This window comes from Schistocerca nitens, chromosome 4 (genome assembly GCF_023898315.1).
Source record: "Schistocerca nitens isolate TAMUIC-IGC-003100 chromosome 4, iqSchNite1.1, whole genome shotgun sequence".
In the NCBI taxonomy this organism is placed as follows: Eukaryota; Metazoa; Arthropoda; class Insecta; order Orthoptera; family Acrididae; genus Schistocerca; species Schistocerca nitens.
In genome coordinates, this window is record NC_064617.1 from 228170094 (window position 1) to 228195684 (window position 25591).

Here is a 25591-nt window from a genome sequence, read left to right on the forward strand (position 1 = left end):
TGCTCGTTCTCGTGCACTGGGCAGTTACGGTCTGCCTTTATCAAAGTGGATTTCCTTGTCTGGGGTTCGTCTCCTAGTTGGAATAATTCTCCATTCGTCTGAGCTCTGTTCTCACACTGGCTGATTATAGTAAAAGAATCAGTTTCTAAACTCTGTAGAAAAAGAACAACTGCTCGATCGACGTCATACTTGAACGTAATATTATCGGAGAAGGGGGAAACGTTATGGAAAGAAGAGAAATTAACAAAAATTTTACTGCTAGATGGCGCTGTAAGTGTCATATCGTATAAGGATTTCGCTAAGAATGACAGATGAATCACAGTACGATGCCTGTAGTGTAAGCTGCACGTGTGCTAGCCATACTGTGCAGTGTGCACAAGTTTACATTGACAGTTGAGACACAGCAAATTCGGAGCACATCGGATGGGGGAAATTGGTTTATAGATGTCCAGAGGCAAAAAACTGCATAAAAAGCAACAATGACATCGCTTTTCAGTTGTTCGGAGGCCAAAAATTGCATAAAAAAGCATCAGTGACCTTCGTTTTGACTATCATGAACCTGGCGCAAGACGTTTCCGGTACAGTACGTTGTCCACGATTTTCTCTCACAAGCTGAAATCGAGAAACAGTTTCCCGGAAGTGACGTTCACAGTGCATTGCGCACTGCATACCATCAACCCAGCTACGTTTGAAGTCGGAGTACAGAACAAAGAATCTTTCAGATAACCTGGCAGCCAGAAGCCACACGGGTTAAGATCACATGATCTCAATGGCTTGACAGTTCGAGCATTTCCAAAATGCCTCTGGCTGTTCAATGCGCACAAAAATGTCCTACCCACACATCCACGGTGTTGAAGGCTTGGAATAACAGCGGCAGACGAAAGGCTCTCATAGTGTTTACCAGTGACGGTACGGTAACACGTTCCACAGGACCCATCTCATCGAAAAAATGTAGCCCTACGATAAACGATGCCACCAACCCGCACCACACAGCTACCGTTGCAGAATGAATTAATACCAGTTGTGCGAGCAGATTATCCGTTGTCCATTTCTGCAGTTCTGTGTACTGATACGTCGCTGGAGATCGAAATGGGCTTCGTCTACACACAGAATGTTACATGGCCATTCATTATCCTATTCCACGGGAACAACTAGAGCAGACGTTCGTCTTACTGGCAGATCAGCATGAAATAAGTCCTGAACATGGGTAATTTTATAGAAAATTCGTAGAATTTTGTGCAGCCTGCTCAAAGGCGTGTCCGAAGTTCGGGTAATCCCCATGCACTCCATGTCTGCACACCACCGCTCGACCCCTCTTGTAACGTTGTGGCCACATCTTCTACTGACGTCGAATCAATCGCGTTGCTCCCTCTGCCACACTGCACTTCAGACGAACCTGTCTTTCCGAATTTCGTAGTCATTTTCTCCAGACCCTTGGCAGACATTGGACCAACACGCTTTTTCGCAGCCTTGACTGTCCGGTACTTCTGCAGAGCTACTGTCGCACAGTCAGGGTACTTGAAAAGGAGCTTTACTAGCAGCGCGCGTTCCGGCATTGAGACAGTCACGTCGATCGTTTCGGGCGCAAACTAAGGAAAAGGCGTGTGTCGCAGGGCAGTTTTTTTTCATATTCGCCGCCTAAAACGCCATCTGGTGGTTAAACATTCGTTAAATACTTTTGTTTCTATGACTTTTCTCCTCCTTCACTAATATTCCGTTGAAAATTGGTTACTCTCAGTAGGGATTATTTTCAAACAGCGTTTTGAAACTTGAAATTTAATAGTTATCACCTCGGATTTGCCTTACAGTGCCACGTCCGCGCAATGCTAACAAGCGCAGTTGATTTTCGAGGTAGGGTGCGGTTGTAAACTTTTGGCTGATTAGTGTAAACTGGAATGCAGCACCATATCTCAGCAGATCGTTGTATATACAACTGTCACCATAAAAATGACAAGGACAGTAAATCTTAAAAGTAATCCAAAAAATATACAGCCTACACTCTCCACAAAAACTAGTCTCTCTCCGTCTCAACAAGCATTGGAAGCCCCAACGGTGCCGACCGGCCGCCGTGTCATCCTCAGCCAACAGGCGTCACTGGAAGCGGATATGGTGGAGGGGCATGTGGTCAGCACACCGGCCTTATGTCAGTTTACGAGACCGGAGCCGCTACTTCTCAGTCACGTAGCTCCTCAGTAAGCCTCTCAAGGGCTGAGTGCAACCCGCTTGCCAACAGCGCTCGGCAGACCGGATGGTCACCCATCCAAGTGCTAGCCTAGCCAGACAGCGCTTAACTTCGGTGATCTGGCGGGAACCGGTGCTACCACTGCCGCAAGGCCGTTGGCAAAAACTAGTCTAGCCTAAGCAAACTGCTACAAGTCTAAAAATTACTGAAAAAGTGTATTGGGATCAACCAGTAACAGACAGCATTCACTGATGGAAGCCGACGGAAAATGTTTGTTTCTGTACAGCAAACATGATCCATTTAGTTATCATACCATAGGTTTTCTTCCCCCATGAACCATGGACCTTGCCGTTGGTGGGGAGGCTTGCGTGCCTCAGCCATACAGATGGCTGTACCGTAGGTACAACCACAACGGAGGGGTATCTGTTGAGAGGCCAGACAAACATGTGGTTCCTGAAGAGGGGCAGCAGCCTTTTCAGTAGTTGCAGGGGCAACAGTCTGGATGATTGACTGATCTGGCCTTGTAACATTAACCAAAACGGCCTTGCTGTGCTGGTACTGCGAACGGCTGAAAGCAATGGGAAACTACAGCCGTAATTTTTCCCGAGGGCATGCAGCTTTACTGTATGGTTAATTGATGATGGCGTCCTCTTGGGTAAAATATTCCGGAGGTAAAATAGTCCCCCATTCTGATCTCCGGGCGGGGACTACTCATGTGGACGTCGTTATCAGGAGAAAGAAAACTGGCATTCTACGGATCGAAGCGTGGAATGTCAGATCCCTTAATCGGGCAGGTAGGTTAGAAAATTTAAAAAGGGAAATGGACAGGTTAAAGTTAGATATAGTGGGAATTAGTGAAGTTCGGTGGCAGGAGGAACAAGACTTTTGGTCAGGTGATTACAGGGTTATAAATACAAAATCAAATAGGGGTAATGCAGGAGTAGGTTTAATAATGAATAAAAAATAGGAGTGCGGGTTAGCTACTACAAACAGCATAGTGAACGCATTATTGTGGCCAAGATAGACACAAAGCCCATGCCTACTACAGTAGTACAAGATTATATGCCAACTAGCTCTGCAGATGATGAAGAAATTGATGAAATGTATGATGGGATAAAAGAAATTATTCAGGTAGTGAAGGGAGACGAAAATTTAATAGTCAGGGGTGACTGGAATTCGAGAGTAGGAAAAGGGAGAGAAGGAAACATAGTGGGTGAATATGGATTGAGGGAGAGAAATGAAAGCGGAAGCCGTCTGGTAGAATTTTGCACAGAGCATAATTTAATCATAAAAGAAGGTTGTATACCTGGAAGAATTCTGGAGATACTAGAAGGTATCAGATAGATTATATAATGGTAAGACAGAGATTTAGGAACCAGGTTTTAAATTGTAAGATATTTCCAGGGGCAGATGTGGACTCTGACCACAATCTATTGGTTATGAACTGTAGGTTACAACTGAAGAAACTGCAAAAAGGTGGGAATTTAAGGAGATGGGACCTCGATAAACTGAAAGAACCAGAGGTTGTACAGAGTTTCACGGAGAGGATAAGGGAACAATTGACAGGAAAGGGGGAAATAAATACAGTAGAAGAAGAATGGGTAGCTCTGAGGAATGAAGTAGTGAAGGCAGCAGAGGATCAAGTAGGTAAAAGGACAAGGACTAGTAGAAATCCTTGGGTAACAGAAGAAATATTGAATTTAATTGATGAAAGGAGGAAATATAAAAATGCAGTAAATGAAGCAGGCAGGTAAAAAGGAATACAAACGTCTCAAAAATGGGATTGACAGGAAGTGCAAAATGGCTAAACAGGCATGGCTAGAAGTCAAATGTAAGGATGTAGAGGCTTATCTCACTAGGGGTAAGATAGATACTGCCTACAGGAAAATTAAAGAGACCTTTGGAGAGAAAAGAACCACTTGTATGAATATCAAGAGCTCAGATGGCAACCCAGTTCTAAGCAAAGAAGGGAAGGCAGAAAGGTGGAAGGAGTATATAGAGGGTGTATACAAGGGCGATGTACTTGAGGACAATATTATGGAAATGGAAGAGGATGTAGATGAAGATGAAATGGGAGATAAGATACTGCGTGAAGAGTTTGACAGAGCACTGAAAGACCTGAGTCGAAACAAGGCCCCGGGAGTAGACAACATTCCATTAGAACTACTGATGGCCTTGCGAGAGCCAGTCATGACAAAACTCTACCATCTGGTGAACAAGATGTATGAGACAGGCGAAATACCCACAGACTTCAAGAAGAATATAATAATTCCAATCCCAAAGAAAGCAGGTGTTGACAGATGTGAAAATTACAGAACTATCAGTTTAATAAGTCACAGCTGCAAAATACTAACGCGAATTCTTTACACACGAATGGAAAAACTGGTAGAAGCGGACCTCGGGGAAGATCAGTTTGGATTCCGTAGAAATGTTGGAACACGTGAGGCAATACTAACCTTACGACTTATCTTAGAAGAAAGATTAAGAAAAGGCAAACCTACGTTTCTAGCATTTGTAGACTTAGCTTTTGACAACGTTAACTGGAATACTCTCTTTCAAATTCTGAAGGTGGCAGGGGTAAAGTACAAGGAGCGAAAGGCTATTTATAATTTGTACAGAAACCAGATGGCAGTTATAAGAGTCGAGGGGCATGAAAGGGAAGCAGTGGTTGGGAAAGGAGTGAGACAGGGTTGTAGCCTCTCCCCGATGTTATTCAATCTGTATATTGAGCAAGCAGTAAAGGAAACAAAAGAAAAATTCGGAGTAGGTATTAAAATTCATGGAGAAGAAGTAAAAACTTTGAGGTTCGCCGATGACATTGTAATTCTGTCCAGCAAAAGACTTGGAAGAGCAGTTGAACGGAATGGACAGTGTCTTGAAAGGGGGATATAAGACGAACATCAACAAAAGCAAACCGAGGATAATGGAATGTAGTCAAATTAAATCGGGTGATGCTGAGGGGATTAGATTAGGAAATGAGACACTTAAAGTAGTAAAGGAGTTTTGCTATTTAGAGAGTAAAATAACTGATGATGGTCGAAGTAGATAGGATATAAAATGTAGACTGGCAATGGCAAGGAAATCGTTTCTGAAGAAGAGAAATTTGTTAACATCTAGTATAGATTTAAGAGTCAGGAAGTCGTTTCTGAAAGTATTTGTATGGAGTGTAGACATGCATGGAAGTGAAACATGGACGATAACCAGTTTGGACAAGAAGAGAATAGAAGCTTTCGAAATGTGGTGCTACAGAAGAATGCTGAAGATAAGGTGGGTAGATCACGTAACTAATGAGGAGGTATTGAATAGGATTGGGGAGAAGAGAAGTTTGTGGCACAACTTGACTAGAAGAAGGGATCGGTTGGTAGGACATGTTTTGAGGCATCAAGGGATCACAAATTTAGCATTTGAGGGCAGCGTGGAGGGTAAAAATCGTAGAGGGAGACCAAGAGATGAATACACTAAGCAGATTCAGAAGGATGTAGGTTGCAGTAGGTACTGGGAGATGAAGAAGCTTGCACAGGATAGAGTAGCATGGAGAGCTGCATCAAACCAGTCTCAGGACTGAAGACCACAACAACAACAACAACCATAGGTTTTATTATTTTAGATACTTTCATTAAGTCGCACTCACTGGTGGATTGGAAGGTATCGTCGAATGGAACATCTCGTTGGCTGCTGTTAACTCAATCCTTAATATTCGCTTTCTCGCAGTTGAACAGTACAGTGTCGGCAGACCTTTCGCAAATGTAAGAGGGATGGACTGGCAGATCGCAAACATGGGTTGTACGGCTGTCTTGCATGACTCAGTGGTAAGAAGAGATAAAGTAGCGGCTTTATGCGTCGAATCGTTAGACAATTTTCATATGTTACAAATATGTCTAATCCTCTGTAATCAAATAGAGAGAGACCGCCTGGATTTTCACCCGCTACTCCTTTTTGCGGTACAATGACGACGTCACTTCATCGCTGATACCTAGATTCCATTATATTTTGTGAAGACAGTTACAATGTGTACAGAGAGATTCAAACACCGGTGGAAAGCTATAACTGTTTACTTATTTCAGTACAATTTAATACAGGCTATTATCGGTTTAGAATGTTATTGGCCATCTTCAGTTCTTCGCATCTTAGTTACAGTGAAACACTTCGACTTCATCATCTTGTGTGGCTGCTTCAATACTTACATTTTAATTTTGTGATATGGAGTTGCACTGATCTTAGTCTTTATAGACGGTACGAGCAGTTTTAATTGAGCTACTTCGGTACATAAATTTCTTGCAAATACAGATCTTCGAAATGAAAACCATGTTTTTGTTTCGTATTCACGCTAACTTGTTAAATTACGCAGCGGAAGCTCCAGAGAATGGATATACCACACGATAGTAAGTCTAGAGCAGCACAGTCGTTATAGGCTAAAGACAAATGCAAAGTAGCACGGTTTCAAGCAAAACCTGTCCGTAGCGAAAGTTCCAATTATACTCGTACTAGAGTTACAAGTAAACAGCGCGAGAGCATTCCAAGAGAAAACAAAGCCACAGCACGGTTCTTATTACTGATGTACCGAGAAGGTACAGAATATATTCGCCGTAAACACAGCGCAGGTTGTATTACTGGGAAAAGCGAAGTGAAGACCTGCATATGGTGGCAGCACTGTCTTGGTTTCTTTCGAGAAAACACGAGGGGAGGCAGCAACGATGTGCAGTACACACCAGAATTCTGAGAAGTGAGAAGCTGCCACACGCAGCATCTGGCAAATAATGTCTTGAATAGCTCAACAATTCCACATTGCCCAGCTCTTTTGTACCCCTAATACTCCTAGAATCTATCACTCTGACAGCGTTTGTTCACACCGTAATTTATGATCATCTAAGTTACTTATAAATAAACCACTTTTCGCGCTACATGTGATGCTTATTTTTTTCATAAAAATGTCATATGATTTGTGGGCTTTGAAAATATGTTGTCTCGTTCACGCACGATAACTTGTTTCCTCCGGCACCTTTTCAGACCCAATCCCATAAACCCAAAAATCAATTAGTAAAGAAGAGGATAATCATAGTGGTTTTGTTTAGATCGTCTTGAGCCGTTTTCTAACAGAAAAGCTCACAAAAAATGGATAAATTGTACTGAATGTGAGAAGTACGTTCATGCGTGAAATAGCCCTGGGCCAAATATGTCTTTTACTTACGAAAACTGTGAGATTGCGCACGTAAGTGACCACCCTAATATAGGACGTTTTCTTAAATATTTACTTAAATTACTATTTTAATACCTAAATTGGTCTTAATATATATATATTACTGGTTTATAAATATCGTTGTTTGATTTTTCAATTCTTAATACAACTTTTTTTTGTAGCTGATTTCTTTTTTCCCATAACCAGTGACGACCAAGCCCAATGTATTTGACAACCAGTACGGATGGTAGATACTGCTTTAGTCGACGAAAGCAACGTTGACGAAAAACTCGACTACGTATCTACCACGCAAAAGCCACATAACTCCAGTCCGTGGGTGGTAGGAGCTGAAAGTTAGTTGAAGTATCGAATGTTCGGGATTCTTGCATTACTCGTTAGAACAAATGTCTAAAACTTCCTTTAAGTTGGTTTAGTGACATAAAAACAAGGAAAATGGCTGTCAAATCCGTATTTAATATCCCGACGTAAATTATGCAGTGTTACTAACTATCTCTGTAACAAGTTCACGCCCAAAAGCAGCCTGAAAATATTTAGTGCGAGCGGATACTTCAAAGGCCCTAAACAATCACTGCCAGTTAACACATTCAGTCGTTCAGTAGGCTTCTTGTAATAAAGTGCTTGCCACAGTATCTCGTAACCCGCTCGAAACACGCCACGAGGAGTTCGTGTACGACATGAGATGTTCACACGCGAAAATCTTCTTAAATAAACCACTCAAAAGGCTCAAACATTAAAAAAATACTAAATACTGTAGTCAGTCTTCATCAACGACAGAGAACTGATCAAACGCCGAATTTCTTCATGTTGGTACAAATTTGACCAGCGCTATTTAACACAGGTGTTTACCAGAAGACAGCTCTCGATCGACTCTATCGACTCATAGATATGAGGCATAAAACGCTACTCAAACGCGCAGAAAATATTGAATTCCTATTGGCTAGTATGTTAAGCAACCAATCAGCTCAAGCAACCAATCAGCTCATCTCTAGCACTTCTGTACTCGCGATGTCTCTGATGTCAGCCAATTCGATTATCACAAGTAATTTAGACTAGAAATCTCCGTAATTCCTAAAATAAATCGGAATTAATGAAAACAAAACACTATTCCTTTCCACAAAATAAATAACTACTAAATTTAATACTCAACTCCCCTTCTGGTTGCCTTTTACAAGATAAAACTTACTCGGATGTACGTCACAAATTCCTCTATGGCACAACAACCTTCTCACACATACATTTACATAGTTTCTATATAATATCACATTCTCACTTTTCATATGTCCCCATTTCACTCTCTCAGTCTCTCCAAAACACTCACACAACCAAGACGCGATGAAACAATTGCTTTCCAAAGGACTTTCATTAAGACAGTAATATGTGGTAATGAAGCTAAATAAAATTGCAGAAAATTAAATTATATGAACATATCCACTTGGATGTAGTTTCAGTTGATACTATAGATGAATGAATTACGGTCCCTAACTCAGTTGCACAATGCCAGCACGGTTATTATGTGTTTTAGGTAAAAATTTGTATCTCCGGAAGTATTGCAGTTATTGACTTGATATTTTAACAGTATGGTTGTGTTATCCATGGAATTTGGTATACCAAGTATGAAAAAGATCGATTTATATTTAATAGTACTTCTTCAGATACATAGAGAGTGTGTGTAACATACTGCAAGCAGCGCTGAGCAAGTACACCGCTCTTGGCTCAGTAGCCACCGGTTGTTGATATACTTTCCGGGATGTGAGGTCGTGGTCCAAGAACTTTTCTGCTCCTTATTTTCGTCCAGAACTGCGCTGAACTTCCTCAGAGGCGCTGCTCCGCTGAGTCTTGCCGACTGACTAGTCGGGTGTCTGAGAGCGACTAATATATTGTGAGAAAGGGGGGCGTGGTTCAGGTGACACGTGATGAGCAGTGATAATCCATAGCAAAGATAAGGTTGACTATCGATTACCACCTTGTCAAAGATAAAAATTGTTAGCAATTTTGTAGAGCCACTGATAACCCATAGCAAAGATAAGGTTGACTATCGATTACCACCTTGTCCAAGATAAAAATTGCTAGCAATTTTGTAGAGCCCCTGTCCATATATCGCTAAGTTTCATAGCCTTCTCTTTCCTATTGAAATTATCGTGATGTTTATAAATTTCGATAGCTTCTCTATATAGCCGTGGATAGTAATTTAACGTTGTAGATAAAACTTCGGTATCCGAAAACTTCACTTGGTGGTTGCCTGGTTGAAGAGCATGTTCCGCTACAGCTGACTTTTCTATTTTGCCAAGTCGACAAAGACTTTTATGCTCTTTCAGTCGCGTGTTTACGCTTCTTTTGGTAGTACCAATGTAAACTTTACCACAGGTACATGGAATTTTATACACACCACATGTCGACAGGGGAGGGCGTTTATCCTTCACAGATCGTAGTACTTGACTTATTTTCTTTGTTGGTTTAAAGATCGGTTTTATGTCATGTTTTCGTAAAATCTTACCGATCCGATCTGTTACTTTTTAATAAAAGGGAGAACTACTGTATTTTTCTGTCGTTGTGGTTCATTCTTATCTTTTGGGTTTCTGTTCCTTGGACGCAAAATTCTATTTATCTCTTTCCTTGGGTAGCCGTTTTTTTTCAAAAGCCTGCTTCAGATGTTTCACTTCAGCATCCAAATGTTCAGGTATACATATCCGTTCTGCTCGATCGACAAGACTTTTTATGACACCTCGTTTTTGTTGAGGATGATGATTAGAATTTTTATGTAAATATCTGTCCGTATGTGTTGCCTTCCGAAAAACTTTATATTCCAAGCTTCTATCGGACCGTCTCATAACTAAGACGTCCAAGAAAGATGTAGTGGACTGTTAAGGCAGCCAGTCCACAGTGAAGTAGCCGAAAGGGCACGCGTACACACACGCCGTCTGGCGTTAAGTCTGGAACAGGATTCGTAATGAATGTGATAAAGAAAAGAACGTAGCAACGAGAACACTTAACTTTTATATTGTCCTTTGGTATACAGCATTCTGGATGATACAAGTGAGACTCTATCTTGAGGTACATGCAACGTTACAAATGGTTAATGGCGCCTTGCTAGGTCGTAGCCATTAACTTAGCTGAAGGCTATTCTAACTGTCTCTCGGCAAATGAGAGAAAGGCTTCGATCAGTGTAGTCGCTAGCAATGTCGTCGTACAACTGGGGCGAGTGCTCGTACGTCTCTCGAGACCTGCCGTGTGGTGGCGCTCGGTCTACGATCACACAGTGGCGACACGCGGGTCCGACATGTACTAATGGACCGCAGCCGATTTAAGCTACCACCTAGCAAGGTCTAGCGGTGACACCACATTCCTCCCCCGCAAATCGGCGAACGGTCGTGTTATAAGGTTTCCGCCCGCCGTGGGGAGGACCCCATGTTGACGTATGCGATGAGGTGGGGAGCCTAACAACAGGCGAGGCTGTGCCACCCGCACCCGGCCATTCGGTCCGAGGGGAGCTAGGAAACGCCTGAAAACATAGTCCAGGGTGCACGTCAACATGCGGTGTATGCGCCCGTAATGAGACAGGAGGGGCCGAAGGGTCGACCTCCATTGCGTCGGGGGATCCGACGCGCGATGACGACATCTGGGCCGGAGGGGGCAAGAGTTCCATCATGGCGGAGGACAGCTGGTCACGGGAAGCGATCGGCGGCGCGTGACCCAGGGAGGCGCTGGGCGGCTGCAGCGAAGCGTCCACTGCGGGCGGCGCCGGCGGGAGAACAGACGGCGGCGGCGGCAGCGGCGCGCCGCCATGGGGCAAAATGGAAGGCAGCGTCGGGAACACCTGGGGATGAGGCGAGCCAGTAGATGGGTCCCCAGGGCGCTGACCGGACGGCACCGTCGCTGAAAGCAGACGGGGAGCGGCAGAACCCGGGCGACGACAGAGGCGCAGCTGATTGAGATGCCGACGCACCTCACCAGAGGCCCCCAAAAGCAAATAGATCGCGCGGCCGAGGCAGCGAAGAATGCGCCCTGCGAGCCAACGCCGTGAACCTCGATAGGTGCGATAAAAGACAACGTCGCCAGGAGCAAAAGCAGGAGTCTGCCGCTGCACAGGAACCTGATGCGGCGGATGCAGCAAAGACATCAATGTTCGATGAGGACGACCGTTGAGCAACTCAGCCGGCGAGCGACCATCGCGGGGCTGAGAGCGATACGAGGACAAAAAGAGCAATAACGCGTCCTCCCGAGAATGCGACCCTTTCAACTTCAACATCTGTGATTTGAAAGTCCGGACCAATCGTTCAGCGGCACCGTTGGACTGAGGCGAAAACGGCGCGGATGTCAGATGTTGAATACCATTGGCCGTGCAGAATGACTGAAATTCCGCGGACAAGAATTGTGGGCCATTGTCGGAAACAATAGTCTGCGGAAGACCTTCAATGCAAAAGATAGCGGACAACGCTTGGATTGTGGCAGAAGACGTCGTAGAAGACATCCGGACAACAAATGGAAAATTACTGAAGGCATCGACAACAACCAACCATCGAGCATTCCAGAATGGACCAGCAAAACCTATGTGCAAGTGTTGCCAAGGGGAAGTGGCTTTCGGCCAAGCAAAGAATTTCCGCGGCGGTGCGGACTGTTGTTCGGCACACGCCATGCAAGAAGAGCACATATTCGTAATCGCAGCATCGATTCCGAACCAAGTACAGTGCTGACGAGCAAGTTGTTTCGTTCGCACTATACTCCAATGTCCTTGGTGAAGAAGCCGTAAGACAGAGGACTGTAACGAACGTGGGACCACGACTCTGGACTGATCATTATCAGAACGCAACAACAAAACACCACGTCGTACAAAAAGTCTCTCCTTGTGAGCAAAAAATCAGCGAACCAACGGATCCTCGATCCGTGACTTTGACAAGGGCCATTGCGTAGCAACAAAACGCAAAACAGTAGCAAGGATAGGGTCAGCAACTGTGGCTGTAGCTACACGACGAAAATCAATCGGAAACGATTCGACCACGTCATCGGTTTCCGAATCAATGAACATGCAAGCAAGTTCGGAAGAATCGAATGCTTTATCCGCAGCAACAGGCAAACGGGACAACGCATCGGCGTTTCCGTGCTTAGCAGTGGACCGATACAAGATAATGTAGCGGTACTGCGAGAGGAAAATAGACCAGCGAACGAATTTCTGCGCTGTACGTGGAGGTACAGGCTTGTGCGGATGAAAAAGCGATGTCAAAGGTTTGTGGTCCGTGATGATGGTAAAGTGACGACCATACAAGAAATCATGAAACTTCGTAACACCAAACACGAGAGCCAAAGCTTCTTTCTCTATTTGTGAATAATTGCGTTGCGCAGACGAGAGCAATTTTGACGCAAAGGCAATAGGGCGATCATGCGATCCATCTTTGTGCGGAAGCACAGCACCGATCCCGAAATCCGATGCATCTACCATCAACAAAAGAGGTTTCTGGGGATCGAATGGCGTAAGGCAAGTATTTGAAAGCAACGCCGATTTCAACTGGCGAAAGGCGCGTTCGCATTCCGCCGTCCAGACGAACGGAACACCTTTACGGCGTAAGCGATGAAGCGGAGCTGAAATGGAAGAGGCATGGGGAACATATTTATGGTAGTAATTAATTTTTCCCAACACACTCTGTAGCTGCTTCACATTCTGTGGCGAAGGCAAGTCCTGTATGGCACGGAGGTGCTCTGGACTCGGATGTATGCCCTGGGCATTGATTACATGTCCCAGATATGGTAAGTCACGAGCAAAAAACACACATTTGTCCTTCCTCAAGCGAAGACCATTTTGCCGCAATACCTGAAATAATGTGCGGAGGTTGGCTAAATGTTCGGCTGCTGTCTTTCCGGAGATCACAATATCGTCCAGATACTTCGCAGCAGTAGGGACCGACGCACAAACAGTTTGTAAATATTGCTGAAACAATGCAGGGGCGGATGCACACCCGAATAGCAGTCTTTTGAATCGGTACAATCCAAGATGCGTGTTAACCACCAATACGCGCTGGGATTCATCGTCCACCGGTATTTGCAAGTACGCATCTGCTAGGTCCAACTTGGAAAAATATGTTCCCGGGCACAGTTTGTCAAAAAGATCTTCCGGGCGGGGCAAAGGAAAAGTAGCAGTCACAAGTTGTGGATTCACAGTTGCCTTGAAGTCCACGCAAAGTCTCAATTTTCCGGAAGGTTTTTTCAAAATTACTAAGGGTGAGGCCCAGAGAGAAGCCTGCACACCTTCAATGATACCCTGCGATTCTAAATCGTTTAATGTTCTGGCGACCTCATCACGCAAAGCGTGGGGAACATTGCGCGCTCTGAAAAATTTCGGTTGCGCGTTCACTTTCAGGTCCAAATGTGCTTCATAGTTCTTAGCGCAACCAAGGCCCGGTGCAAAAATGTCTGCAAATTCTTCACATAGACTAGAAACACTGGCTGAAGGCACAGTCTGATTCACTGATAGGACCTGATTGACGATAGACAAGTTAACCAACTGAAATAAATCTAAACCAAACAAGTTCACAGCAGAAGAAGAACGAAGAACGTAAAATGACACAAGTTTTGTTTGTCCCTTGTATGTTGCAAGAAGAGTGCACTGTCCTAACACAGGGATCTTTTGTCCTGAGTAACTAGTGAGTTGAACATTTGCGGCACGCAACGGAGGTGCGCCCAGCTGTTTGTACGTGTCTTGATTGAGCAATGAAACTGCAGCTCCGGTATCGAGCTGCAATGGTATCACTTTGCCTTCAAAGTCCAAGTCTACAAAAAGTTTATTGTCCTGCTGACGACAAGAGCGACTTTCTCGTGCAATGTGAACTGATACAGGTACAGAAGCACTTGCGACTTTACGGGATTTCCGGCGACATCGACGCACACTTTTTGTGGGACGAACACAGTCACTGTTAGAGATAGTGGCACTGGACGGGGTGGAATTAACGACATGAATGTCCATGGGCGAAGGTCCACGAGCCGGATTGTCCTTGGTTCGATTCCGGCGCGAAGCAAAGGGCCTGGAATGGTTGTGATTGTCCGATCCGAGCTTTTTCTGGCAAACACTTTGAACATGCCCTTTCTTATTACAGAAAAAGCAAATAGCTTGGCGTGACGGGCAATTCTCACGCGAATGTCTAGTTGCACACCGCGGGCATGATTTCACTGCATTTGCTTGCCTACGCGGCACACGTGTTTGAGAGCTAGGCCGCAGCTGCGCGGACGTGCGAGACGGCAGGTTAGCGTTCCGTGCAACGGGCCCGGCGGGCCGGTTAATGTGACACAAGGCTGGCGAAGTTGCAAATGATTCCTGAGCAAAGTCAAGTGTGTCTTGCCTATCTAATATGTCTATCACTTGTTGAAGGGAGGGATTAACGAGTTTCAAAATCTGTTCCCGTATGCGAACATCAGAAACGTTCTGTGCTATTGCATCACGCACCATAGTATCTGAATAAGGGAGGCCACAGTCACATTCAAATGCACACTCCCTAGTAAGTCCTTGCAAAGTTGCAACCCACTCCCGATTAGTTTGACCGGCCGTACGTTTTGTACAAAAGAAAGTATACCTTTTTGCAACGACATTTACTGTTTCCTTGAAATAGGCATCTAAAGCAGACAAAATTTCTTCGTATGACAGAGTTGCTACGTCGCGTCGGGGAAACAATTTCACTATCACACGGTAGGTGGACACACCTACACACGAAAGCAAAAACGGCTGCCGCTCATTACCTTGAATTCTGTAGGCGGCGAGATGAAATCCAAATTGTCGGGACCATTCTGTCCAAGATTCGTTGGCTGCATCAAAACTACGGAAGGACGGTGCAACGGCGTGTTGTGGCTGCGGTAGCGATGAAGCGGCGGCGGCCGCATCGTTTTGCAGCGGACGTTGACCCTGGACGAGCTGTCCCAGGGCATCCAATAACGCCTGCGTCTGCTGATTCTGCAAGCGATAAAATTCGGACAGTACATCTGGAGAATGTGGCGAAGCCATGACACAAGTAAATGTAAGCAATGAGAAAGAACAAGATCCTGATTAATCCGCGTCGCCAATGTAGTGGACTGTTAAGGCAGCCAGTCCACAGTGAAGTAGCCGAAAGGGCACGCGTACACACACGCCGTCTGGCGTTAAGTCTGGAACAGGATTCGTAATGAATGTGATAAAGAAAAGAACGTAGCAACGAGAACACTTAACTTTTATATTGTCCTTTGGTATACAGCATTCTGGATGATACACGTGAGACTCTATCTTGAGGTACAGTCTTAGACAATAAAACTGACCGCCGGCCGGCCGCCACAGAGACTAAGTCCGAGTCATTCACTTAAGGTGGCCAATAAAACTGACCGCCCCTGACAACTTTAAGTCCGGCAATCTGCACAATCTGGCAACACTGTAAGATGCGGAAGTGTCAGGAGGAAGTGTTATCTACTTCCGAGACGTTGTTGGACGATGTGAGCCCGTGGTCTAGTGGCAAGCGTGGTGCGTTCTAAACTTATAGTCGCCTGTTCGCGTCCAACTGTATTTCTTTTTCTCTCTCTCTCTCTCTTCTTTTTTTTTTTTTTTTTTTTTTTTTTTTTTTTTTTTTTTTTTTATACCACAGTCGGTCTAAAGTTATGAGTCTGACTGAACATCGAAGATAATTCGCTTAACATTCTACCCACCAGCAATAACAAGTATTCCAGAAACAATTCCGCAGGACAGCTCGTGGCTGCGCCGCGATCATAACAGCTTACGCTCGAGAGTTTCCTCGCGCTGCAGCGGCTACCGGCCACCGGCCAGACGCCACCCGCCGCCTGAAATCCGGCGCCGCCCAGGTGAACGCGTCGCGACGCTATCAGCGTGTGTCTCAACTGTCATTTTCGAATTTGAAATTCTAGTTATTATCTTGCAGTTAAGGAATGGATTTTGCAAACTTGAAAATCATGAACTACAGTTAAGCATTGTAAAATTGAGTCGCAAGTGGAAATAGGTGTAACATCTGCAACACAACGTTTACTTTTGGTATAACAGAGGGGTGAATGCAGAGGAGGCAGCTATAAAGATTTGAATTGTGTGTGGAGCGAGTGCTTTTGGGAAAAATACGCCAGAAAAAGATAATCTTGTTTCAACAAAGATCGTTCTGGCATGAATGATTTTCCACATTAAGGAAGTCTCGACTACTGATATATGTGATAGATTACCATTTTACCATCATGCGACATTTGCATTCAACAGGAAAAGTTCAGAAGTCTGGTGTAGGAGTACTGCATGCTCTAATTCGAAACAACAAAAATCAACGGAGTGACTATTATTTAACGTCATCAGGTCGCTCACTGAGCATTCGTATGCAGTACTGTTACTGGTGACGTGTTATGATGCCTTTATCGTTAACTTCCTAAGAAGAAATGAAAGGCTGAGCCCCTCCAAAAGACATAAACTCGAGGAAAGAGTAGTGTGAACATAATATTTTACATCTGATAGCTCCAAAAGTGTGTTTTGGGCTACCAATTCTGCCCCAAGGGCTGTGTGCAACACAGCTGGAATTTGTTGCCAACAACTGAGACACCTTTCGGTCGCAGCGTAAGAAAATCGAGCAACATCACATGTGCTACTGCATGATAACGCACTTCTTGATTTGAGAAACAAAACTATCCAGGAGATTGAAATTAAAGACGTCTCTTAGGCACTTGTATTGATAGAGAAGTCCTCTCTCAAGCACTTGTCCCTCTCGTCATATATTCGTAAAGTTTTACCTTTCCCGCTCTTGATCGATCAACCGTCAACGCAATTCATCTCTAGACGAAAATACTCTTAAAACTACTCTGGTATAATGATATCGTGGGAACCAGTAGGTTTCTACTGGCGTAGAATTTGGAAACAACTTTAGCATTGTCAGATCGTTTTAGATATCGTGAAAGAAAATTCTTTTGCTGATTAATTTCTCTTTGATGATTACTGTTGCGTTTAATAAACTAATGGAAAATCCAATTAAAATATTCACTGTACTAATACAAATTAAATTCGGCTTACTACAGAAACATCACGACGGCAGACTATCTTAATAATGCATTAAGTATCTGTAAGACGATTGAGCCTATTTTAACACGAATTAGTAGGACACTACCGACTTTTGACTTCGAAAAGATCTGTATTTACTTCATTTCCTGTATCATTCGCAATTATTATGAAAATGTGGCATTTCACAGATAAAATTATGTATTCACAACAACAAAAAATATGTCGTCATTATGAATTTGGCAGTACCGTAAGGTTTTCGCTCTGACACTAAGGGTTACTGAAAGTAGCAAGGCGCATTTTGCTCGAGCGTTGTCTTACGATTCCCTTATTGCGTTTGTATCTGCCTGCTTGTAGCTCTGCTACAAAAGAATTAAAAATCTGGCTTTCAGCGAGGCTCGAAAGGCGAACGAAAGCAGCTTGCATCTGGTAGCCAAACATGTTTCTTGGGAACAGGCTACTTCCTAAAGTGGTAAGACATTCTTTTGTGGTTGAATTGTTGGCAAATGTCAGTCAGACGTGTGCCGTTGGTCTAAGCGTTTCGGTGTGTTGAATTTGTACCAATGATTTTTCTACAGGTTTTTTCTGTCCCAAATAGAGATTTGAAGTCTCCCATTAGTATTTTCACGTCATCTTGGTGAATTTTGCTCGTAGTATTTTCGAGTGTATATCTTTTATAGGGGCTCTGAATGAGCATAGTCATAAGTCGATTGTTGATGGATGGCCGGCCGCGGTGGTCTCGCGGTTCTAGGCGCGCAGTCCGGAACCGTGCGACTGCTACGGTCGCAGGTTCGAATCCTGCCTCGGGCATGGCTGTGTGTGATGTCCTTAGGTTAGTTAGGTTTAAGTAGTTCTAAGTTCTAGGGGACTGATGACCACAGCAGTTGAGTCCAATAGTGCTCAGAGCCATTTGAACCATTTTCTTTGTTGATGGATGCGATTTCTTTGACAGAGTTGATGATAGATCTGTGTTCGAGAAATGCAGTGCCGAAGATTGGTACGCCTTTCGCTACCTTTTGTTGTATTTTGCTCTTGAATATGGCATGGTTTCCGTAATGCAAGTTTTAATTGTCAATTAACCGTGGTTCTTGAAGAGCAAGGACGAGAATTTTTTGGCGGACGATTTCTTTCGTGAGATTATTGAGGTTTCTTGTTTGCATCAATGTATCGATATTTAGTTTTTAAATGAATGTTTTCTGCTTGTAGAGAAATTTACCAGAGATCTTCGATATTCTCTGCCGTGCTAACCTGGACTCCCCAGAGTGCGAAAATCCAACTGCCGCCTATCGGTGGCCAAGTTGTGTACCACCTGGGGTAAAGTTACCTTTGCTTGCATAGTTCATGTTTTCTTGTGTTTCATTGGTTTGGCCTGGGTGATACCAAGACCGGACAGGACCAGAGGGTGTTGAAGCCTTTGGAAGCAAATATTTTCAGCCAAGCTCATTGAGCCAACAGACGGTGACCAGAGTAGCGGTGATTTTCACTCAGATGTGTCTGGATTTTGGGTTCAACGGATTGAGTAGCCGTTCAGGATTGTGTTAGTATTTGGTTCACCCCAAGTATTTGATTTCCACGGTACCACCCACATGGGGGAGGGTTTCCCCTATTGGCCACACGGGATTTTTATTATTATCAGCCCGCATCTCGTGGTCGTGCGGTAGCGTTCTCGCTTCCCACGCCCGGGTTCCCGGGTTCGATTCCCGGCGGGGTCAGGGATTTTCTCTGCCTCGTGATGGCTGGGTGTTGTGTGCTGTCCTTAGGTTAGTTAGGTTTAAGTAGTTCTAAGTTCTAGGGGACTTATGACCCCAGCAGTTGAGTCCCATAGTGCTCAGAGCCATTTTATTATTATTATGTCATCAGCAAATCTGATATGGAGTATCTTCCCTCCACTGAAATAGATGTGTATTGTTCGATTCAATATTTCCATCAGATAAATATGGGTTATAATTACGTTACATTGCTGCTAGTCGACATATTTCTCACGTTTTCTTAGACAGTTGCTAGCTGTTACTCCATCATAGGAATTTATGTGCGCAGCATTGTTGCAATACAGACGTTCAAATTATCCGATTTCTGTAATTTCATTTCGATACAAGATCGTCCTAATGGGATTCAGCCAGTCAGTCTTAATGTGGATATCCGACTACGACTCCCATCATATGATAGACTGGGTGAACCACATTCTTAATCGGACTGTTGAATTCAGATCACTTATCTATGGCAGGGAATGAATTCTTAAACACTGTGGAAAATAATAATCCAATGTGCTTATTACAAATACGTTATTTAAATACAAATATATGAACTAACGAGATAACAGTTTATTTACAGGAGCAGAGACCCATCCATCATAGCAGGGCAGTGCGAGATTGGTTTCAGAGCCAAGAGAGAATAAAGCTGTTGCCGTTTGTTCCACGATCACCGAACATCAACCAGATAGAGAATATGTGGGCAGAGGTAACAAGGTCATTGCCATGTGTCCCTACAAATGCAAGCGACCTTTGGACGAATATAGAAAACGTATGGTGGGAAGTACACCATCACGCTACACTGTCGACGACTTAATGAAATCAATTCCCCTACGCCCTCGAGAAATCTTACGTAATGATCGTGGGTGGGTTGGTTACTAAAAGTATACTCGTCCACAAAGCCCATGTGGACAATTATCTGATAATCGGTCAAGCTTTGCTTTGTCGCAGCTCTTTAGCATACAACAAGTCCATTTACTTTCAGTCCCCTCCCTACAATTCTTGCAATGCAAGGTAATTGAAAAATCTCATCCACTCGATGCCAACTGAGGAACTGACTGGTGCATGTGTTATTCAACACACAGTAGTTGTCACCCTCACTGGAATTAATGACTGTTTGCGTGTGTGTGTGTGTGTGTGTGTGTGTGTTTTCGTGTTAACGCACAATCTGAATCAATACTATTAACATTAGAGAGACAACCAACAATAAATATTGCATCAAATATGACTAAAGTATTTTAATGCGATGGGAAGTTACAAACTGAATTTTTACCCATCCCACGTCCTGCGTATTACGTTAAGTAAGATGTATTAACTCCATAGAATCGTTAGCAGAGACAGTGCGCTCTTGTTGTCGAGGCTCGCGACAAGCGCAGCGATTAGCAGTGCCCAATGCCGCCGCGATTTGTTTATGTTGGCTGAGCGTGGACACTGCAGCAGACGCTTCGCCATAAACAGAAAAAAATCACCTTGGCTCTGACTGCAGTGATCGGATATCACTGCCTGCGTGTTCTTATAGTAACCAACGTGAGACTCTACTCACAGGTGCCATGGAGCAATTGCAACGGGTATCATGTCATTAGTCATCAGAATATTAACCAGTGATGAAATGTCCACTCTATTTGAATCCCAAGAAAATAGGAACCTTCTCACAAAGGAATGTGAAGTGATATCAAAATTTATCCAACATACAAAAATTAATTGCAGGGCTTTCATTTATGCAGTAATAGCACACAAGGAAATATTATGTCTTGGAAGCGTATATTTCATTTTCTCTTCTCATATTAACGCCCTTCTTTTAATATGAAGTGAGAAAATAAACACGAAAAACTAAAGTTCCTGAGAAGCATATAAGTCATTTCCTCTTCTCATATCACAACTTTTGTTTTAGTATGAAGTAAAAAAATAAACAGTTTAGAGTTCTGAAGCATAATATGACACCAGATTCTAATCGTAGGCGCTATCGGAAACGCCAAAAGCAGGGAGCTGTCCATTCTTTTGTCCAACAGTCTGTTTCCTTTCATGTATTACTCCCGCTAGGAGATTCTTATTTAAGGACTTGTGGGCATCACGTTCTTCAGCAGAACAAGCCTTATGTTGTTGTGCTAATTACGGTATGGAAAAAATGCAACAAAGAAGAGTTCCGCTAGAGCAGTGAGGATATTTGCACATGTGTGTATTCAGCAACGACTGCCAGCTGCCACAACACTTCACAGAATCCTTGCTGCAGGCAACACAACTGTGCGTGCACTACAGACTTCATTCAGTGAGACGTCTGGAGATGGATGAAAACGTCAAATTAACGTCGCTTTCCGAGTCGTATTCAATCCAGAATGAGGTGTTATTAAGGTAGTTGAGCGTTCTAGAAATTACACTTTTATGATTCCCATTTGAGTATTTCGATAGCCAAAAGAACCTGTTAGTGTGAAACTATCGGGAACTGCATTTATATCAAACTGCAAGAACTTGAGACAATACGTGGACTCTTCTCTTCGCTTGGTGATCTATTACTGCTATTTAGCATTCTCTCCGTCCTAGTCGTAATGCAAATGGAACTTCAGAGGCGCTTTCCGCTATTCGTGACAAACATCAGCAACCTGTAATCACTGAGAGTCACAACTGCGTGATGATAATGGTTCAGGTTGTCAGTAGTTGTGGTGGTGTTATGCTGTCAAACTGTTTACAGTAACATTAATGGTGGCGCACATAATTTAGCGCTGACTATCTACTTAAGTAAAGATAGTGTTGTGGCGTCGACACTTATCTTTATTTGGCCTCAGCTTGAGTAATCCGATTTAACGAACATAGTACTCCAATCGCGGGCTGCTAATACAGTATGACTGCAGAGATTATCGTGCGGATATTACATTAATTCTGCAATGAAATACTTAACAAATCTTACCCTCAGCTATGCAGCTGGAATGACTCATTACACAGGTACTCCATTTTGCACTTGGTTAAGTGATCAGTTCGCTGCTATCCTACTTGTATTGTTCGTAAATACTCGTATACCTCATAAATGGTTCCAATGGCTCTGAGCACTATGGGACTTAACTTCTGAGGTTATCAGTCCGCTAGAACTTAGAACTACTTAAACCTAACTAACCTAAGGACCTCAGACCCATCCATGTCCGAGACAGGATTCGAACCTGCGACCGTAGCGGTCGCGCGGTTCCCGACTGTAGCGCCTGGAACCGCTCGGCCAACCCGGCCTGCATACTTGTGTACTGACCATTCGTTATTTGACTAAATATGAACTACAATCTGATTTGCATATACACTCCTGGAAATTGAAATAAGAACACCGTGAATTCATTGTCCCAGGAAGGGGAAACTTTATTGACACATTCCTGGGGTCAGATACATCACATGATCACACTGACAGAACCACAGGCACATAGACACAGGCAACAGAGCATGCACAATGTCGGCACTAGTACAGTGTATATCCACCTTTCGCAGCAATGCAGGCTGCTATTCTCCCATGGAGACGATCGTAGAGATGCTGGATGTAGTCCTGTGGAACGGCTTGCCATGCCATTTCCACCTGGCGCCTCAGTTGGACCAGCGTTCGTGCTGGACGTGCAGACCGCGTGAGACGACGCTTCATCCAGTCCCAAACATGCTCAATGGGGGACAGATCCGGAGATCTTGCTGGCCAGGTTAGTTGACTTACACCTTCTAGAGCACGTTGGGTGGCACGGGATACATGCGGACGTGCATTGTCCTGTTGGAACAGCAAGTTCCCTTGCCGGTCTAGGAATGGTAGAACGATGGGTTCGATGACGGTTTGGATGTACCGTGCACTATTCAGTGTCCCCTCGACGATCACCAGTGGCGTACGGCCAGTGTAGGAGATCGCTCCCCACACCATGATGCCGGGTGTTGGCCCTGTGCGCCTCGGTCGTATGCAGTCCTGATTGTGGCGCTCACCTGCACGGCGCCAAACACGCATACGACCATCATTGGCACCAAGGCAGAAGCGACTCTCATCGCTGAAGACGACACGTCTCCATTCGTCCCTCCATTCACGTCTGTCGCGACACCACTGGAGGCGGGCTGCACGATGTTGGGGCGTGAGCGGAAGACGGCCTAACGGTGTGCGGGACCGTAGCCCAGCTTCATGGAGACGGTTGCGAATGGTCCTCGCCGATACCCCAGGAGCAACAGTGTCCCTAATTTGCTGGGAAGTGGCGGTGCGGTCCCCTACGGCACTGCGTAGGATCCTACGGTCTTGGCGTGCATCCGTGCGTCGCTGCGGTCCGGTCCCAGGTCGACGGGCACGTGCACCTTCCGCCGACCACTGGCGACAACATCGATGTACTGTGGAGACCTCACGCCCCACGTGTTGAGCAATTCGGCGGTACGTCCACCCGGCCTCCCGCATGCCCACTATACGCCCTCGCTCAAAGTCCGTCAACTGCACATACGGTTCACGTCCACGCTGTCGCGGCATGCTACCAGTGTTAAAGACTGCGATGGAGCTCCGTATGCCACGGCAAACTGGCTGACACTGACGGCGGCGGTGCACAAATGCTGCGCAGCTAGCGCCATTTGACGGCCAACACCGCGGTTCCTGGTGTGTCCGCTGTGCCGTGCGTGTGATCATTGCTTGTACAGCCCTCTCGCAGTGTCCGGAGCAAGTATGGTGGGTGTGACACACCGGTGTCAATGTGTTCTTTTTTCCATTTCCAGGAGTGTATTATGAACACCTCATATAAAGAATATATTCCACTGCGAAAGATAATCTTATAAGCACTAGAAGCTGCTGTAGGGGGTCTAAACCCAGTACGTACTGGATATACACCTCTGCAAAAATACCAATTATAATTTATTGTCTTATAATATGAACAAAGTCGAACAGGAGGTGGCTGCTAGGGAGTCTCGCAAAGTGCAGAGACTGGCCTTCTTTCACAAACAGACGGAATTAGCAGGACATCCACTCTTGGGGTGGATATTAGGCTAGACATGCCCGCCTTACATCTGTGGCTTAAAATGGAGGCCGCAGCAGGGACATAAGGCTAAAAATTGTAAATAACTGGATATAGTTAGAATATACGGAATCCCAAATCAGTATGGCGATGGCTGGGGAAATGTCGACTAACTATACAATAACTTCTAGCTGTTTCAATAAACCTTGCCATGTAACAGTTGGAAGCAGGGAGCAGTGGAAGAATGAACCACTACACCGTTCAGGAGACATAATATAGTGGTATACTGACAGGTCGAAAACAGATGAAACCACCAGGTCTGGTGTGTTGCCTAGAATCTCTTTAGGGAAGATGGCCACAGTATTACATAATATCTTCTATCAGCATGTGCACGGAGGAGAAGTAGAGTAGACCCTACAAAAATCGTAGCATCTACTTTTATTCAGACAGCCAAGCAGCTCTGAAATCTCTATCAGCCCCTGCGACCGAAGGTCGTTACAGAATGCCATGAAGCATGTTCTTTCGGACATGTCCGAAAGAACAGACACCACACATATATCCATATACAGAGTGTTTCAGGAGGAATATTAGATATTTTAGCAGGTGGTAGTACAGACGAATTGCATAAAAAATTCCATATAAATGCGTCCACTTTTAATTGTGTACAGAGATACAGCTGTTAGTACGTAACCCTAACAAACTCAAAGCAAAGACAACGAGGACATTCAAAGTTGATTTTCAAAAATTCCCCCACCAACTTCAATGCACATTTGACTTCTCTTGATAACACCACGTGTAGGTCGTCTTTGTGTTCTTTTATGAGGGCTGCATTATTCATAATCCGAACGATCAAATCGGTTCTTGGGTTTACTTTTTCTTTGTAGACTTCACCTTTAACCCTCCCCGCAGGCAAAAATCGAAAGAGATAAGGTCCGGGGACCTTGAAGACCAAGAAAAGTGCCCATATCCAATGATCCATCTTCCAGGAAATGTTAGGTTTGGATAATGTGTCACCTGGCGACTAGAATGTGCAGGAGCCCCGTCATCCTGGAGGAACATACGCATCCTAGTAGCCAAATGAACCTCTTCCAATTACGCTTGAAGCTTATTTTCAAGGAAGTGTAGACAACTGGGTCCTGTAAGGACCAACATACGAAACGAAAATGCGTTGAACCCAGCTATCTGTATGTTCAAAAAAAATTGGACGCATGTTATATGTCATTATTTCAACAATTTGTCTATACTATCATCTCCAAGAATATTTACTATTCCTCCTGAAACATCCTGTTCAATTATTTGGGTCTCCACGGGTCATCAAAAGTTTTCAGTGCTAGACGCACGAAATCGTCCGACCTTCGCGGGAATACAGTGTGGACGCAAGTCAGTGGAACAATGGCCGTGGGGTACCGCGCATGTGGTATGCGGCAAAAATGGGAATTCGCGTCTGACGAGGAGCGTGTGTAGATAGGTGCTTCAGAGAGGTTGACTGCTGTGTCATTGTAGTATCCACCGTCGGAGGTTCGAATCCGGCATGGGTGTGTGTGTTGTCCA

General features: G+C 44.5%; 1 pseudogene; it reads right to left on the reverse strand.

Annotated features, from left to right (window-relative positions):
- Positions 1 to 2224: 2224 nt before the first annotated feature.
- LOC126254092 (5S ribosomal RNA) lies at positions 2225 to 2342 on the reverse strand (annotated as a pseudogene).
- Positions 2343 to 25591: the final 23249 nt, after the last annotated feature.